The sequence below is a fragment of the Lepisosteus platostomus genome, chromosome 2 (assembly GCF_059453375.1).
Source record: "Lepisosteus platostomus isolate fLepPlt1 chromosome 2, fLepPlt1.hap1, whole genome shotgun sequence".
NCBI classification, from domain to species: Eukaryota; Metazoa; Chordata; class Actinopteri; order Semionotiformes; family Lepisosteidae; genus Lepisosteus; species Lepisosteus platostomus.
Genome location: NC_142612.1, coordinates 16,336,030 through 16,354,132, shown reverse-complemented (window position 1 = coordinate 16,354,132; position 18,103 = coordinate 16,336,030). Strand labels below are relative to the sequence as shown.

General features: G+C 40.2%; 1 protein-coding gene across 2 annotated transcripts in view; it reads left to right on the top strand.

The window, feature by feature from the left end:
• The window catches only part of bcl9 (BCL9 transcription coactivator), a 171,392-nt gene that overhangs the window by 120,361 nt on the left and 32,928 nt on the right, over positions 1-18,103 (top strand). For both annotated transcript variants that reach the window (XM_088600780.1, XM_088600772.1), the window contains exon 3: positions 6,714-6,794. The gene's annotated coding sequence lies outside the window, so the exon portion shown is untranslated. The remainder of the gene's footprint in view (positions 1-6,713; positions 6,795-18,103) is intronic.

The following is an 18,103-nucleotide window of genomic DNA, read 5'->3' as shown; positions in this document are numbered from 1 at the left end:
GATGGAGTCGATCAACAAATTGTTGTGACTTTTAAGGTAATTTATTGCACCTGTTCAGATTTGAGCTTGAAATTGCAAGGGGTATGAATACTTTTCAAACTTAATCATTTCTATTTTTTATTTTTAGTAAGTTGTGCAAATGTTTTGGAACATTTGTTTTGACATGGCACTCAATACTTTGTGGATCCGTGTCAAAAAATCTTGCTTCAATCTATTTCAGATTCAGAATCTGCAGAAACAAAATGTAAAAAATGTGCTGGGGGGGGCTGAATACTTTTTCAAGGCACCGTATATAGCTTTATATATAAACATGAACCTACCTGAGTGACAGCAGCCCCAGTACACAGCGGATCATGTTAAGTCAGGAGTTTCTTCACTTGTTGAGTTTAGCGGATGAGTTTAGGGAGGCCAGATTATACAAACCCAGATTTAAATTAACTGAGGACCCTGGGGTTAAAACCCCAGCTCTTTCAAAGAATGGCATGAGATTTCAATAGCCACGTTGTCAGGACTTAGGTTTTCATGTCTCACCCACAGGAAGGCATCTCAAACAGAAGAATGTCCCCAGCTACCTGTTTGAAAGTTTTGTTGCAGAGGGAAGAGTGCCTCACCCATCTCAGTACTGACCAGAACCAGACATAGCTTCTGAGACCTGATGATATCAGACTAAAAGGAAGTAACACTGCCACCTAGATATCATCCATGTTCTGTTATCAAGAAGCTTGCTGTATGGCAGGTTGAAATTTAATGAGGGACAAGTAAGCACTTCAATGGAATAATTGCTAGCATTTTAGCATGCAGTAATTGCTAAAATGTTGTTTTTATGTGCTGTGCCATTTAAAAATAAGTAATATAGATAGAACTGCTGGTTTTGTGGCCAATTTTTAAAGTTTTTTTTTAATTCCATGGAGAATTTTACATTACTTATGTGTCTGTAAGCACAGATTTCTGATATTGTCTGGGTGTTGAGATACACAGATTTTGGCAGCAGAATGGACTTAGATTCACAGAAAGCACTGGAAAGGAGGGAGTGAGTGTGGCACAGGGAAATGTGTGGAAATGGAACTGGAAGGTTATGGGTTGAAATCCTTGGGTCTGCTGTTGTCCACTTCAGTGAGGTGCTTCATTCAGCCTGAATAACTCCAGTAAAATGCCCAGTTGTATAAATGGATGCAAATGTAAGTTTCTTTGGTTTGGGGAGAAATGAAAGCCAGATAACATTTGCGGGTGTGGAAACAAGAACTGTGAAGTTTTTCTTCTCCATCTTCTGTTGTCCACAACCTGCAATCTCCTTTTAGCAGTGGCAGTGAGCTGAGGTAATTCTTGCTCAGTTGAAACCCGTCAGTAATATCAGCAGTCAAAATACTGAATGAGAGACAAATAGTGGATAAAGCAGAATAGTAGAAGCAGAGTCTCTTATAGAAATCCTTAAACAGAATTTGTAGCATTCAAGCACTGTCAAAATGTTCTTTATTCCACAATGACCTTTATTCCTGATTACCTACAATGAAAGGGAAAGTGTGTGTCCAACAGCGCAAGCCAGAAAAGTAATCAATTATAGTAAGTAAATGTAAATCTAAAAATATTCTAAAATGTACAGTTTAATCTAACATCTTTGTTTGCACCCAATGTTGAGTGTAGAGCATGGCAATAAGAGAATGAATGAGGCTGTGGAGTAATAGTTTATTTCTTAAATGTGTCAATAGTTAGGAAGAGACAACTGTCTTGCCAGCTGGTTGTTTTTGAAAGCACAAATAATTGTAAGTAGGTTTCGTGGTGATTGGTTTAATGTTGAAAACATTACGGGTGGTATGGAAGCAGGCCAGTTATGAACACAGCCAATTAGACAGGCACAGTTTCCTCTTATTATTAAAAATTAGTCTACTCGATGCTTCCCCTCTTTGCTAACATGCGTAAGGAATGTAACTGTGCTGGTTTGGGCCCTCAGTGTTAAAACAGACAACAAGCATGCCTCCTTAGGTTAGCTGTGGTGGCTGGGTGTCAGTAGCATGGAGTACTGTGGGACTGTGGAGGCAAGCTACAGGAGAACGGTCTTCTTGAAGCCAGTACCCTGGTTTCTTTCAAGAAACGGCAGGAATGAGATCCTTAGATCAATTTACAAATAACCAAATGGGCTAGATGGGCCTGATGGTCTCCTCTCTTGTGCAAGAACATAAGAAGATTGCAGAACAAGGGCGCAGCAGAATACCTGTCCCCGAGTCCTGTCCTTCTCTTCCTACCTGAGAGGTTGTGCCTTCAGATCGTGTCCCGTGGGGCCGGGAGTTTCAGGCTGTGGCTCCCAGCCCAGGTGTTATTATGGAGCGAGAGTGCTGGATTATGTGCTGCAAGTCTCACAGAGAGGTTGGCTTTTAACCACAGACTTTGCCAGCTCCTGTTCTCATTTGGAGCAGGTTTGGCAGATGCTGCTTCCTTTTCTGACGGGGGAATATTACGCGTCGGGTGCTTTACTGTGCACGCTTAAAGGTCGTCTTGAAACAAATTGTGCTAATGTGCTGATCTTAAAGCCATCTGCTTATTGTCCGTTCATTCCTGCGGTGGTGCTCTGGCTTCCTGACGCTCAGGGAATGGGTCTTGAAGTGGGCTGTCGAGCCTGTGTGCTGTAAACTATTTGCAGAGGTAAGCCCGATACCCAACTGTTGAGCACAGTAGCTGCATAAAAGGTCGTTCCAAAGGTGTATTGAAATGTTTTATATTCATACGATTCAAGGGTGGCATAGCAGGCAGAGCTGCTGCTTCACAGATGAAGGTTCCTGGGTCCGAATCCGGATTCGCATGTTTTCTTTTGCGGTCCTAAGACTTGCCGCCCTGGTTAAGTGGCTTCTCTAGAGCGTGTCGTACGAGTGTGCGTCCACAGCTGTGCCCTCCGGTGGACTGGCCCTGTGCCCATTGGGTCAGCCCCTGCACCAGGACTCTTGAAAGATTAAAAAATGTTGAAATATATGCAATCTCTTCATCTGTTCATGTTTTAAGGCCATTCACTATGGTGTTTGCACCAATCTTGGAATGATTGTGGATCTCCTTTATTTCATACCATTTCCTAAAAGGTATAAATTACCTTTACAGTAGTTTGGGTCGAAATAGAAAGCATTTTAAAGCACTATGGATACTGTCATGAATTTTTGGTACAGGTTGCTGGGAAGGCTTCATTTCTGTGCTCTTATAAAGGAGATCTTCATGCCATATTGTGAAAAACATTTAAACACAGGATCTATATATATTGATATGATTCAATATATATACAGTATTCACATTCCTGGTTTCAATGTGTGAATTAGGTAGATTGGTTTTTGTGTGATTCCTCAATCTCAGTCTTCTTTCTTCTTCACCAGGTCTTACTAGATTTGGTGTGTACAAAAGGAACAGTAATATGAAGCAGCAAATCATAAATAGCAGCTCATGCAAGTATTCAATGTAGGAAAAGGGTGACGCTAATCTTTTTCCACTATTTTGTTAAACCTGTGCTTAGAGACTTTAACATCTGAATTTTAGTTTTCGTCATTAACTGAAAATAGTAGTTTGAGTATCAATTATTGATATTTTTTCCTTGTGCATTTTCATACACAAGACATTTTCCTAAATCAAGCGTTATACCCAGGCAGTGGCTTTCTTGTGATGTGGTATATTCTGGGAGTTAACCTGACCAAAACCGGGCCTAAACTTGAGTGCTCATTTTCATTCAAATCTGCAACTAGGAGATCCAGTCAGATCAAAGTGGAAAATGTAGGGTTTTTTCCACATCATGAAATGACATTGGCAAAGACATGACTGGTGCAGTGCTGTGAACAATGCACAGCAAACTTCAGTCTCTGTGGATCTGGAATATCATCCCTTATATCTGGATCCAAGAGTGCCCAGATTAGACTGCTACAATACGTGGGCAGTTGGAGTGCCTTCAGAAAGTGTTCATCTCCCTTTAATGCTCGTCGATTAACGTTGCAAACTCAAAATCAAAATACTTTTGAATGCGATTTTTTCATCACTGATCTACAAACCTTACTTCATAATGTTAAAGTGAAATTTAAATTAAGAAATATTTGTGTATGAAAAGGACAATAAACTCAAGCATACAGCCAAAGCCACACTGGAGTGGCCTCAGGACAAGAAGACGTATGAGCCAAAGCTCAGACTTGAATCCCATTGCGAATCTGTGGAAGAACAAGAAGATTGTGGTTCACTGATGCTCCCCATCCAACTTGACATGAGCCATTCAGCAAGGAAGAGTGTCATGGTTCACCAAATGCAGATGTGCATAGGTGCTCCAGGCATACTCAAGAAGGCTCATAGCTGTAATTACTGCAAAAGGGTCTTCTACAAAGTACTGACACAGAGGGATGACTACTTCAATAAAAAAGATATTTCTGTTTTTCATAATATTAAAAAATATATTTTTACCCCTTTTAAGTTGTTGCATATCTTGTGTGAATCAAGGCAAAAAAATCAATTCTGGTTGTATCACGAATTTTGCCGTTGTTCAAGGGGGAGGTGAATATTTTCTGTAGGTGTTGTATGTCTCCGTTTCTTATCCAGGTGGGCATTCAGAGCTTCGTTAGGCAGTAAGCAAAACCAGAAAGCACCAGTCAGCATCTTAATGGTAGCTTTGTGGGTTTTCTGTCAGTGAGGGGGGTTGGTTCAGAACCCCAGTTGTGAACAGTACTGAAAATGATGCACAAATTCTCTCATTTTACTGGTGCCAAAACCTATAGTATTTCCCTCTTTATCTTTTTTTTCTGAGGAATGATCGCTTTTCTGCTATATTTTGCTGAGGTTTAAATCTACACCAAACATAATGAACTCTGCCTCCTGGTGTATTGCTGATGTTTACCCAATGCTGTGGATCATATTAACATTTTTCTTGATTGTCATCTTAAAGTACTCTACTAGATTCTTAGAAGATCTTAGTTCTTCTATTAGGACACATTATGACTATGGATATCCAGTATTTGCTCCAAGTAGAATCTAAGTAATGCAGAAAATTGAGTGCAGGAGGGGAATTTTCCATCCATTAAGACTATAAACCAGTTTGTGTCACTACTGAGAAATTACACCTGATCTGATTAGGCTGTGTAGCATGATGCACATAGCTGGAATGAGCAACTTAAAAAGCTAGACCCTGCAGGGCTCTCCAGTTATCTTTCCAACCCAGATCTTTAATTGGTTAATTAGGCAAATTATTTAGATAAGAATCCAAGTCATATGCTGTTCGAAAGTCTTAATCACATTTTAATTGTGAATAGTTTAGTTTAAAATGGGTCACGAGTGCTGATCCTTGAAATCCTCAGTCCAGTTAATCTTGTAGATCACCCTCAATAACTTTCTTTTAAACGCCAAGAAGACTTGGAAGTTATTGATTAGTTAAGCTAGCAATTGCTCAGTCGAGGATAGCTTGTTATCTTTGAAGGCTGAATGGGCATACTGATTTTTGTCATGTCTCTAAATTTAGCACTTTGGCTGTTTAATTGGTCATAGGTCTGAGAAGTTCTAATTGATCTCGTGTCTAAATCTTTGTCTTCTACACCTGCTGAACGGGGGCTCCCCAGGTCCATAATTAGTGACCTCTTGTGTAGAACCTGCAGGAATCTGGTCTTTGAGGCTTGGTGATTTCCTACCTAGGACATTGGAAACTTTGATAAAACTAGAGCCTTAACTGTTTTGCTGGTCCTGCTCGCCAGCAGTTATGTTGATAGTGGTCTAGCTGTAGTGTAATTGGACTGGGCTTGAAATGGACTACATTGGAAAGACCACAAGTTGAATAACCCTGGCTTATATATTAATGCATCTCATCACAAACTGTCACACCTCCTTTCTACAACTCACGCATTCAACATTGCATTCCCTTTCCACTCCTGAAGGGAATCTCCTACTGTGCTTCTAGGGTTCCGAGAAAGGTCATGGTTTTTCTGCCTTTACTGAGATCTTGTGTTCCTTGATCCTGAATGACATGAAAAACTAAATCAAGAAACCACAACTGTTGCACAGTGAACATCAAATCATTCTCAGAATGGTGACATGTCACCCGGTGCAGGTCAAGGTGCCTTTCCTCCATTACTGACAATGCAGTGGACCTCCAGGGAGTGAGAGTACATTAAGACATGCTGGCTGTTGTCATGGTTCACTTAGTTGTGATTCTCCCTTCTAGTTTACTGTGGTGAGAGCCGTTTGCTAGTACAGAGTACAGGACGCAGCCCCCCTGTCATTCAGAACCAGAGGTGTGTTGTGTAGTTCACTTCTCTTGCTGAAGAAATCATTTTCAGTGTTTCCAAGTTACGGTCTGCAACTTCATAAAATTGGTTTAACTGTGCAGTTTAGAATGTGTCTTTTGAGGTCTGTTTTAAATATTTTTCAAACTAATGAAATGTTACATTCAAAGAAGATGGAGTGAATTAATAAGTGCTCTTAAAACCTTGGACATCTGTATAATATTTAGATATCTCTCCTTGGCACACTTGCCTTGAATTCAGTCTTTCCAGGTACATTTTTTTTACTGTAATGCAATCGGATCTCTTAAACTCTTTAGTCGTACAATACGTTTTCAATACCACACAACTGAAATAATGTACTAGCTTTTCAGCCTATACAAAACAAAGATGGGTTTTTAATTGATAAGGCATACTGTTAAAACTATTAGCACATACACACGAACAGTAGTACAGCTGTCCTACCGTATGTCAAACAAGTCTCTCTCTTCCCCACAGGTGTTTGGATTTTATTCTGTTGTACTGTTGAAGTGCAGAGGCAGGGATGGCAACAGCTATATCGTGACGCAGCGGGACATGGTAAGTGTGCAGAACGTGGCAGAAACTTGATGACCTGCTTTCAGTGGGCACCACAATTGTGACTGGTGGAGCCATGTTAGGTTGGAACTTGTTTTCATGCCATTACTGGGGGAGATGACAGAATTAGTTACGATGTATTGATGTGGTTTCTGTTGAGCTTTTTTGGTGATTAGATTAATTGCTCAAATTCAGAGAGCAGGTTTAGTAAGTGAATATTTACATTGCAATAAGAGTCCTCAATCTCTGTTTATTAACACCAGGATACTACCTGCAGGGCCCAAGTCAGGTATTAAATTCAATTAGGGGACATTTTTTCACAGGTCACACAGTTTTTCTGCAAGAACGCTATTTTTCATTTGGTATTTAAGTCCCTTATTACCTCATTGAATTGTGTTCATATTTGAGTACAAAGTCAGAAGGAACCAAAGACTTGATATTACTGTATTAAAATGTTTCTATTTTTCACTGCCACTTATATAAGATTTAGCAGAAAATGACAATTTGGTAGCCTATACTCAGTGAAGTTTACATTTATTGCTGCTTGACGCTTAACCCTTGTATGTTGAAGAGGTTTGCTGCATGAATACTTGAGATGGTTTATGGATGAAGTTCTAATTCTGGTGTCTCTAATGTCTATTGAGCTGCAAATGCACTGACAGTACGGTTTTAGAAATCTGCAACAATAAACTCTTTCATTCTTTATTAGAAGATATTAGAGATATGAAGTATTTATGAGAATGCATGTGATTTCAAAAGTTCAGAATAAATCTCTCTTCTGAGATAGTGTTTAGCAGTAGGCTTGTAATCAAGACCTAGGTCTATATGTATAGTAGTGTGATGTATATGAATCGATCAAATTAATGTCCTGGAAAAAAAACGCCAGGGCTGGTTTTTGGAAAAAAATATATTTTGAATCAAAATTCCCCATGAAAGGATTTTGAAACCAAGGGTCTGAAATGTAAAGTGAAAGCACAGTTCTTTGTTGAGAGGTAGATTAGCTGTCTATAGATATAATCATATCACCAAAGCAAATAATGATTTATATCCGGGGGTTAATTAAAATAGCATCGTCTTGATTCACCTACCCGCACTTAGTATCACAGCTTCCTTTCTAAATGAACCAGGTACCTTGCAAAATTGATGCAAAGCGGTATCGATGCATAAGAAAACAAGTTACATATTTAGAAACGGCAAAAAGTAATCAAGATGCATGGGTCAGGAGTCAGCTTCAGTGTTTTCTGACGTGTCCCATGGAATGCTGTGCTTTGGCTTTGATCAGCATGTCAAAGACTCGTGACAAAAAAACCAACACATTTTCTTACTAAAAGAAGCCTGGGTGATTTTAGTGGCATGGTTTGCAAACTCCGTTTGGAAGCCTTTCTGTGTAATTCATGCTCGCAGTTTGTGATGTTACCAGTCTTTGTGCATGTAAGAATAAACTGTCATTACAGCACATCTGAGTGCTTCAGGAGAACTCTGAATTCTGTTCTCAGTGCGATCCTTTTCCCTTCAGGCTTGCTGTTGGCCACATTTATGTGAAAGGAATGGAGTCGGACGTGAAGGTGGTGGTGGCTGGGAGTCCATTGCTAGGGTGTTTGTTTTCTGGGATGCAGAACGTGGTTGTGGGTATTAGTGGAGGGTGTGTTGCTGTTGCTCCTCTCCTGGAGAGCTTCAGGTCTGGGCCTTTTGATTTTCGTCCCACCTAGATGCCTGCTGATGAACTCATCTTGATCTGGCTGTGATTCAGGAGCACCTTAAAGTTTGACCTCAGCTGAGGACTATTGCATTTGAAGCAGCTGTTATGTCCTAGGTTATGTTACAGAGAATCATTTCATGTTGGAATATAATGTAAGGGTTTTGGGAATGTGTGTTTAGTATAACCCTCTGATTTGTGATAACTGGTTTAGTAACCCGTTTGTTCAGCACCATTACAGTCCTTGTACATCCTGGCTCGCTGGTGATGGGTTGTTTTGTTATGAGTTGATGTTTTTTCTCTCTCCTATCCATTTCAGACGGTTTGCTTTGCTGTCCTTTTTGAGAAATTAGCTGATGCAAATTACTGTCTGTATTATTATGCGGGACAAGAGTTTAAATGTACACGTAGGATTTAAAGAACTTGTATTTATCTTGAGAGTAACACTTTATGCTTGCCTGGATACTGTCTGCTTTCATTGTTAATGCAAACCTTTCTCATCTTGCATTGTCATAGTATAATGGTCATTCAAGACTGAGTATTCTCCAGTTTAAAGATGTACACGTTAGACTACTTTAAAACAATGTATATTAAAGTAGATGAGTGAATACAGATACAAGCACACATTTATCTCCTTCCAGAAGTGGGTCTCTTTTTTTTGTTTGTTTAAAATGCTTTGAAGTTCTTTGGGCTGAAAATTGCTATTTAAATAAAAGAAATGATCATATAGGTCTGTATGGAATTAATATATATACATGAATTTCTATTAATCTAAAAGAAGGTTTGTCTGTCAAATACATGTATGACAACTGAAAGTGTAGCTCAGCATTGCAGTGTCTTTCTCCTGTCTCTGGGATGACTGTTAACACCATGGAACAATGTCAGTCCAGGTCCTGAGTGCGGAAATCCCATGAGCCTGGAAAATTCCTCCTCAGGTTCACATAGGGAGCCCTATTAGTCACAAAGCCGTGCTTCTTCTTGTGCAGGAGCAGTGCATGTTATACGTGTGCCTCCCCTGTTCACAGTTCTAATGCTGTTTCCACTTGTCCTGGTGTTTCACTGCAGGTATAAATAAATCCACTGGATTGGCTTTGTCAGTGCCCTTGAGGATTTCTGATTATTGGACTGGGTACCTACATAAACACACAAGTCGTCGTCACAAGTAGCCTCTTCAAGCTTGGTGTTTTCCATTTTATGTTGGCAGTTTGTTTTTGATACCATGAACACAGCTCAGAAAGAGTTAGTATAGAAAATGGAGATCCCTCTGGTGTTCCACTGGTTTCACCACTCCAGCCTGAGCTGAAGTCTCCCATTATTGGCTTCCTTTCTGTCACCCTTTTTATGGAAGGGCCCTACGTTAGCAGATCTCCAGTCCCTGTGTACTGCCCATTCTTGAGTGATCGTTGGAAGTTGTGTCAATGTCTTATGAGTAGTATCTCTTCCTTCTTGGAGTGTACATTTGTAGAATACCATCAGGCCCTGGAGATTTACATTAAGTACTTTTAATACCGGTAAAACTTATCTGTGCTAATATTTACTATGCATCTCTTTTTTTCAGCCAGAGGCATGTTGTCTGTTCCTTCCTTCCTAAACACCTTAGTGAAATATTCATTGAATATATCACCCATTTTCCAGCCATCTAAAAGATTTCCATCTTTTTTTGAGATGCACTTAACTTCTTCATTTATTTTCTTTTGCTGTCTTGATACTTTCAGTATTTTAGCCTGCATTGCAATGTTACTATTTCTTTCGGTTTTCGTAATGTCTGGTGCATGCTGCTCATAAGATCTTGCCATCCATTTTGCATGGAATCTCCGTATTTAAACTGTCCCGTTCCTCCACTGCTTTCCTGGATCAAATCATAGAGCTTTGTTTTGGGCTCCACCTGTGTGGCTGGGTACCATATGATTCTGGTTGTAATGGTTCTCTCAACTCTGTTCTCCTCACTCTTTATTGATTGTTTGAAAAGACTAGACCGACATTGAACTACATTCGCTTTAGTGCCACCCACATAAACATAATTTTAGTCAATTGTAGTTGGAGGTGTGGTTTTACATTGTTTTGTCTGGTACATGCTCTTGATAGATATTGAAAACAATCTTACACAGACAAACCATGTCATTCTTGTCAAAAAATGTTCTCACTTGTTGTTTTAGTGGCAGAGTTTTCCCAAATATATCTTCCTTTTCATCTGCATTCCTGATTTAGCATTAAGATCTGAATTTGGTGATCTATACCATCTACTTAACACTATTCCCTTCGAGTGCTTTTTTAAATTGGTTTCCCCATAACCACTTGCAGACACTAGAGTTGTGCTATTTTTGATATGTGGTGCTCAAGCTCTTCCATTGTTCCTGTCTGTTTGGAACAACTCCATTAGGCCTGTTTCTGTTACATCATATTTGCATGATACAATTGATTTTGGCTGAAGGTGCAATCATATCAGTACCCAGACTTCTGATGTTTGGCTAATTCTGTCAAACATTTTGTTTTTAAAACATGTTTGTTATTATGGGGGGGAAAGTACACCACTTTCTATATTCTGTAGGTATCACAAGTTTTCGAAACTGAGGTGGTAGAGATAATGTAATGAAGCAGGACTGCCTGAAAACTATTTTTTATGCTGTTAAGCTAAGCATAAGCTTTACATGGTACAACTAAAGAGAGAGAGGTTAGTAGGTGGATGGTCACACAGGGTATTTCCCACATACATGGAAGGTTAGAAAGTAAAGAGGGAAGGGAGAACTCCACCTCTGCCAAAACAGCTTACTTTACAGTTTGGAGAAATGTCTGGCTTCCTTCATTTTCTATTGGTTTTTGTCCCTTTAAAATTGTGCAATTTCCACAATAGGCCTGTGGGAGTGTACATACAATCTAGCCATGCTGAAGTATTGACTCAGGCTCTTGCTACATCTGGAGTGAAAGAGTACACAAACCACACTTGGCCCTCTGAGTCCAAAGATCTGCTGGCATAAAACCTGTCTTACTAGGGTCCTGATGAGGGGGAAAATAACGCTGAATTCAGTATTTGTTGAAAAATGTTTTTGCTTTGTTTGGGCGAGTTCCCACCTTGCTGGTTTTTTGGGGGGTGGTGAAGTCTTTGCTCATGTTATTTGAGTTCTAAATGAGTTTAAAAGTGCAGTAAAAACGCAAAGAATCCCCCCCCCCCAATTTGATGAAACAGACTTCTGAGAATAAAAGGGGGCATTTAATTTTTGCATGTCACTTGAATTTATTCATTTCTCTGTTTTTGGGGATCCTAGATCTATTGCTGCCCTCATAGGAACTGGTGGACTCGGGTCACTTAATCATTGCTGACTGACTGCAAATCAAGTCGAACCTGTTGATAAATACTGATGTGAATGATGCACTTAAGTTTAAAGCTATCACTGCGTAGGAGGAGCAAGATGCCTGCACTTTCAGGAAACGGAATAAATGATGCACTGTTATTTTGTTTCTACAGCATGACCCACATTCTGTGCATTAATTCATTGTAAAAGCCAGTTTAGTTTACAAAACAGTATAACAGCACTTACAGGCATTTGCAGAATAATACAGTAATTTAGAAGAGAAAGCTAGTTACTAGTAACTTGTTGACTAGTTAAACAAGAAGTTTGAGATCTGTGCTGCTTGTGTTAGCACTATCAACAAGGGCTGGATCATAGGATCTGGAGGTGCAGGTTCAACAGATGGGTTTGTGCAGAAGGTTGTCCTGAAACTTAATGTAGAATGTCTTCTCCTGGGTTTGAGGTCAGCCCATTAAAATGCATGCAGCACTAAAGTAGCTGAAGGGTTGTGTGCTTCCACCTGTTGACGACTGTGGGACACAGCTTGCTGGAGCAGAAACTGGGAACAGTCAGGACAGCCCTGGTCTTCTGTCCAGTCGGGGTGAGTCAGGTGGGACTGGAAGACCTGACCGTGAGGGCTTTTTATCAACTGGACCCCGCTGAATCCCCTTTGAAAGATTTTCTTGATTCCTCTGCAGTTTATTTACTGATACATCCTGCACATTCAACTGAATCTGCTGCATGTGTCTCCTGGAATGCTGGCCAGTAGGCTCAGATTCCTGGCGAGAGGTGATGAGAAGTTGTGGCTGTCGTTCTGCAGTACGTAAGCACATTGCTTTCCAGGGTGGGTTCATGACATTCCTCGTGCTGCTCACTTTTCATATTGTAAGCAGGCCTTACCGAAAAAAGGTGTATATCCATGTAAATAACATGATTAATTGAGTATGGGATTTCTACCCTTTTACATAAAATATTATCTACAACATGAAATGCCCTGAATCACTTTTGTTGTGATTAGAAGGAATCAGGCTGGTCTTTTCTAGACCGTCTTGGCTATGCTTCTGTATGTTTCTCACACTAAATAATTTTCCACTCCCATTAACTTGGTATAAAGTAATTATCAAAAACTAATTGAGTTCTCATTTTGATGGGACTCAAAGCACGTTTGCGATATGCATTTTGAATAGCTTGTATTTTCAGTTCTGAATGGACTGATTTCAGGTTGTTGATTCAAATGTCTCTGCTGAAAATGTAAAGAGCCTTGCAAGCACTGACCAACATGTTTTGACCAGTCCAATTTGGAGTTTTCGGTTGCATTTTGCTTCATTATGCGTGGGTTTGTACTTGAGCAAAAAGAGGTGATGGTCCAGTCAACCCACTCAATTATTTCCTCTCAAAACCTGGGTCTTGTGGAATAGATAACTGGTGGGAAGATTGACTTACTTCATAAAACGTTATGGATCTTCTACAGTAGTTAATGAAACATATTTTCACCTGAATGACATTGATAGTTCGCTGTCTGGTTTTAACCAGGTCTGCCTTCAGAGACACTTGTGTTTTTGTCCTAATTCTGTATCTTTCAGGAATATTTCCCATACAGTTTGAACTCATCCTGTGAAATGCATCACCTAGACCAATTGTTACTTCTGATTGTGGAAGACTGATATAACTTATTTTGCGATTGGATTTTATTAGCGTATACTATTTGTGAGCAATTAAACGGTTCATTTCGAACGGTCTTGAACATAATTTACCTTTTTTCCCTCAGATATTTCTAATTCTGTGTTTTGAAGTCAGGGGTGTTGTCTAAGCAGTATTTCAGTGGTTGACAGTGTTCTGGTAGCACCGGAAGAATGCAAATTATTTTATCTGGAAGTCTGGTAAATCTTTCTCGTTATTGTCAGTCCTTTGCAGCTGCGAGCAGAACGCAGGAGCTGGTCTGTCAGCGAGCGATAGTGGCTTCAGCTTCGTTCCTTACTCTGTCAGAGTCGGGCTGCAGGGCACCCTAAGCCCCCAGTAATGTTCATAGACAGCCCACCGGGGGGTTGGCACTGCCTTTTTGATCGCATGATTTGAGGAATGCCTAAGGCTGGTGTGTGTACAGGCTTATTTAACTTTAAACTATCAGCCCCTGGACATTCATGCATCTTTTGGAAGTGACTTTGATTTTGGACCTTTCGCAGAGCAGGAAGAAACTAGAACTGGCCACCAGGCTTGGCAAGAGTCCTGTCTTCCACATGGTGCTGCCAGGAGATGTGGGTGTTTCAGAAACCAGTTTAATTGCAGGCATATCCTTTTGGATGGCTGTAGGGATAAAATACATATCAGCAGTCCTTTATATGCCATTATTTATCGCTGTGGCTGCTACGTGTAGGGCCAATCCATCTGGATCTCCCTGAAAAGGGATTATATCTGCTATTTGTTTTTCATCGAAAGTCAGACTCCCTTTACTTGGGTGCCATGACTTGGAAGCTTGGATGTCCGACATCTCTACTTAACTCTTTCAGAAAAAAATCCAGTAGTATTTTATGTCAGTATCTCTCACCTTCCTGCCAAGGACCGTCAAACTACAGTGTGCTGTTAAGATTAGTTAGAAAAGCACAAGCCCATTTCTTTGTTCAGCTGGGTTCGTGGACTGCTGGTATAAAGAGTGCTATCCTCAACAGTGCTATTTAATGCTGATAAAAAAAAGGTTTGCTTTACTAAACTGGTTGTGCTACTAAGGCTGTATGGTACTTAGCAAAAATACTAGGAATGTATGTTTTCTTCTGCCCATGGCAGGCCAGTAAGAAATGGTCGGTAGCTTTTATTGTGCGCCGTTTAATGCGGACTGTTAAAAGCGAATTCGAAGAGCGCGTGCAAGATAACGGAGCCAAGCCGGCTGGTTGTTTGCTCGCCATTTCTCCACAGAGTTTCTGCGGGCGGACTGCGATGCAAGGCAGGCATTCTAATCCTGTGATTTGTGCTGGATTGCGTGTGGTGTGTGAGCCTTTGTCCCTGCAGGCAGTCAGAGAGAGAGAGCGAGAGAGAGAGCGAGTTTCTCAGTGATCAGTAGTGGCTTCGCTTCAAAATAGGATTTGCATAATACTCCTAGTAAATAATCAGGCCTTTTTTTAGCTACTGGCTACAAACTGGAAGTCTGAGACCGAGGAGGGGGTGTAGCTGTTTATCTCCAGAGCTGTGGCTGGTTCTGTAGCGGCATAGAACTATCCTTGACCTGTCGTAATCTAGTCATTACTAATGAATCTTAAATGTATGATTCTATGCAAACAGCATAAATCGCGTATAGCAGTTTTTCAGATACATTTTACGATGATAAAATGTTTTTTCTTTAGCTCTTATTTTGAAGGCAGCTGTTGCAACGAATGTAGCATGTACAGTATGTAATATACAATGGAGAGCCATTGTACATACAAATGAGTATCGGAACAAGCATTTGTTTCATATTTTATGTCTCTCAATGTACATGTATACATGTATATGTGTATCCATGCACATATTCGAACAGGCTGTAAAAGAAAAATTAAATGTCTGCATTGCCTTTTCAAAGAAGAGAAATTTGGATGTTAGGGGTTCCAGACCCCATTGGGAGGAGAGGTTTTAAATTTGTCGATACCTTCGAATCGCCCTGTGGCTGGGGCCATGTGACTTTTATATGGACTGTAGACCGTGGTCTCCACACCACTCTGCGACTAGATGACAATGTCAAAATAAAAGTTTGAAATTAATCGTGCAGAAACAGCGCCTGAATTCTGGAAGGCTTTTTCGACAGAAATAACCCTCTGAGCCTTTAGGACTTTTTTCTATTTACTGTATCATCAGGGCTTTGTTTGTTCACGGCACTGACCCCTTCACATCATGCTCTTCAGCTACCTCCTGCATATTATATGAACCATTATTTTTTAATATAAGAATGGTTACAAAGGTGCGGAGGCAGTTTGGCCCCTCCAGTCTGTTTGGTAGGCAAAGTAGCTCACTGGGGTGAAGAGCTCATCCAGCTGGTTCTTGAAAGAAGGCAGGGTTTCCACTCGAACAACATGGTAGGGCGGATTGTTCAACACTCTCACACCCCTTGGGGTAAAAGAAGTGCTTCCTGTTCTCGGTTGCCATGCCCTGCCAGGCAGTTTCTGCCTGTGGCCTCTGGATTCTGTTTCGCTGATTCTTCTAAAAAAAGTCCAGTGGGTTGACTTTGCCAGTACCCTTGAGGATTTTGAATACGTGTATCAGGTCCATTTCCTCCAGTCTGTCTTTGGAGGATTTTCCCTTAAGCGCCTGAATGTGTCTGGTTGTTCTTCTCTAGACTGATTCCAGTGCATGATCTTTTCTGGAATGCGGAGTCCAGATTGGTTCCCAGTCTTCTAAATGATTACTATTAGTATACCGTTAGTCCAATTTTAACATAACATCCCTTGATTCAATTTGAACCATCCTAACCATTTTTCTTCTGTTTCTATATCAGCTGCAAACTTGACCAGTTAATGAACTATAGTGCAATCTAAATCATTGATGTATTTCAGGAACAGCAGCGATCCTAGTTCAGATCCTGGAACTACTACACTGACAACATCACTCCAAATTAAGCTTTCACCCTTTTAGCTGTACTGTTTCCTTCAATGGCTGATGCCTGTGATTTGAGAATTATTCTTTCTGAGGGACGTTTTTGTCTGAATATTTTTCCCTGCTGTGATTTAGCTGTTCTTCGTGCACGTGGCAAGCAGACTCTTGAACAGTTCCACTGTATGCAATAGAAATGCATCATACGTTTTATTAGAACAAAGTATGTGTTAGCCTTATACAACCCCCCCCAGCAACATAGATTCAAAATGTGGGATTTTTTGGATTTTTAGGATTTAACTTTTGATTCATGATAAAACTACTCATCATCTTTTTGTACTCTGCTTTTTTTAATTCTCAGATCTGAAAATGTTTTGTATATGGAATCACAGGAAGTCTACAGCATGTTTTACACATAACACAATTAAATTAAATCATTTCATTAATTCAATGTATTTGATTCAACAATGGCACCCTGTAAAAATAGCTAAGCAATTAGTGAGCTAATTGATCTGGGAATTACGACCATTTCTTGAAAGAAGCAAAGATATTAGTTTCAGCAACACTGCTGGACAGCTTGTTTCAGACCACTTAAGCCCTGTGTAAAAAAACTTCTCACTTTCAAAACCAGATAGTTTGTTTCACTGTGGATTCTGCTCAAGTCCACTGGGTTGACAGTTGGTCCCCTTAAGGATTTTGAAATGTTATGAATATTTATTTTTGAATGTCTTTCTAAATAAGCTTGTGAAAGGTCTTTGAACAAGCAGCAATAGTAATGGACACAAGAGTATACAATATGGTGTGTTTAGAGTTTGACCAGTAAATTAGACCTCTATTGCATTTAAGGTTATGATATTTATTAGAATTAAAATAGAGGGTCTGTAGTGTGGAAATAAGATTTATTATGGATTTAGAAAAGTTTGTTCTTGCCTTACAAGTTTGAATTCTGTGAACAGGTAACACCAGTAATGGATATACACATATGATATAATGTGGTGTATTAAGACATTCAGGGGGATTTTGATAAAGTCAAATTAGGGGTGCCACACAAAGGGTTGGAGTGGTCTGGAACAAGCTACCCAGCCATGTTGTTGAAACCGATATCCTGGCTTCCTTCAAGGAATAGCTGGATGAGATAATTTGATCAATTAGCTACTAACTACCAAATTGGTTAGATGGGCTGAAGGATTTCCTCTTGTTTCTCACTGTTCTTGTGTTCTTGCTTGAATAAAGTCCGTTGTTCAAGACTAAAAGGTTAATTTCTTTTAACCTCTCATTATAGGACACTCCTAGCCGGGTAATTTGACTGAGGTATTTTGGGCTGTGGGGGCTCTCTTGTGTGAGTGCATTTCCCTTCCATGACTTAAGGACATAATAAACATTTGACAGATGAACAGAGGATGTTCACCTCTGTGCGCAACTTATTTCCACATCATAAGTCCAAAGCAAGACATGCGGTGGTTTTATCCATCTAATCAGGCTGTACTTGGCAATGTTATCCCCTTGAAGCTTAATCAATTCCCAGGGCACTTTTTCAAAGCTGTGTGATTCAGAGGAAGGGTTGCAGCCACACTGTGAACTCGTTCTGAGGTGACATACAGGTGCCCTACTGTTTTTCGAAAGCCTGTCGGAACGCAGGTGAGTGTTTTTATTTTTCTGAATAAAGGAGAGGAATAATTTCCAGCCACAGCCTTGCAGCCGTCGCTTAATCTGTCGGCGGTGTTGGATTTTCAGCCAGTCACCTGTTGAGAGATTTATTTGGAAGTGGAAAGGCG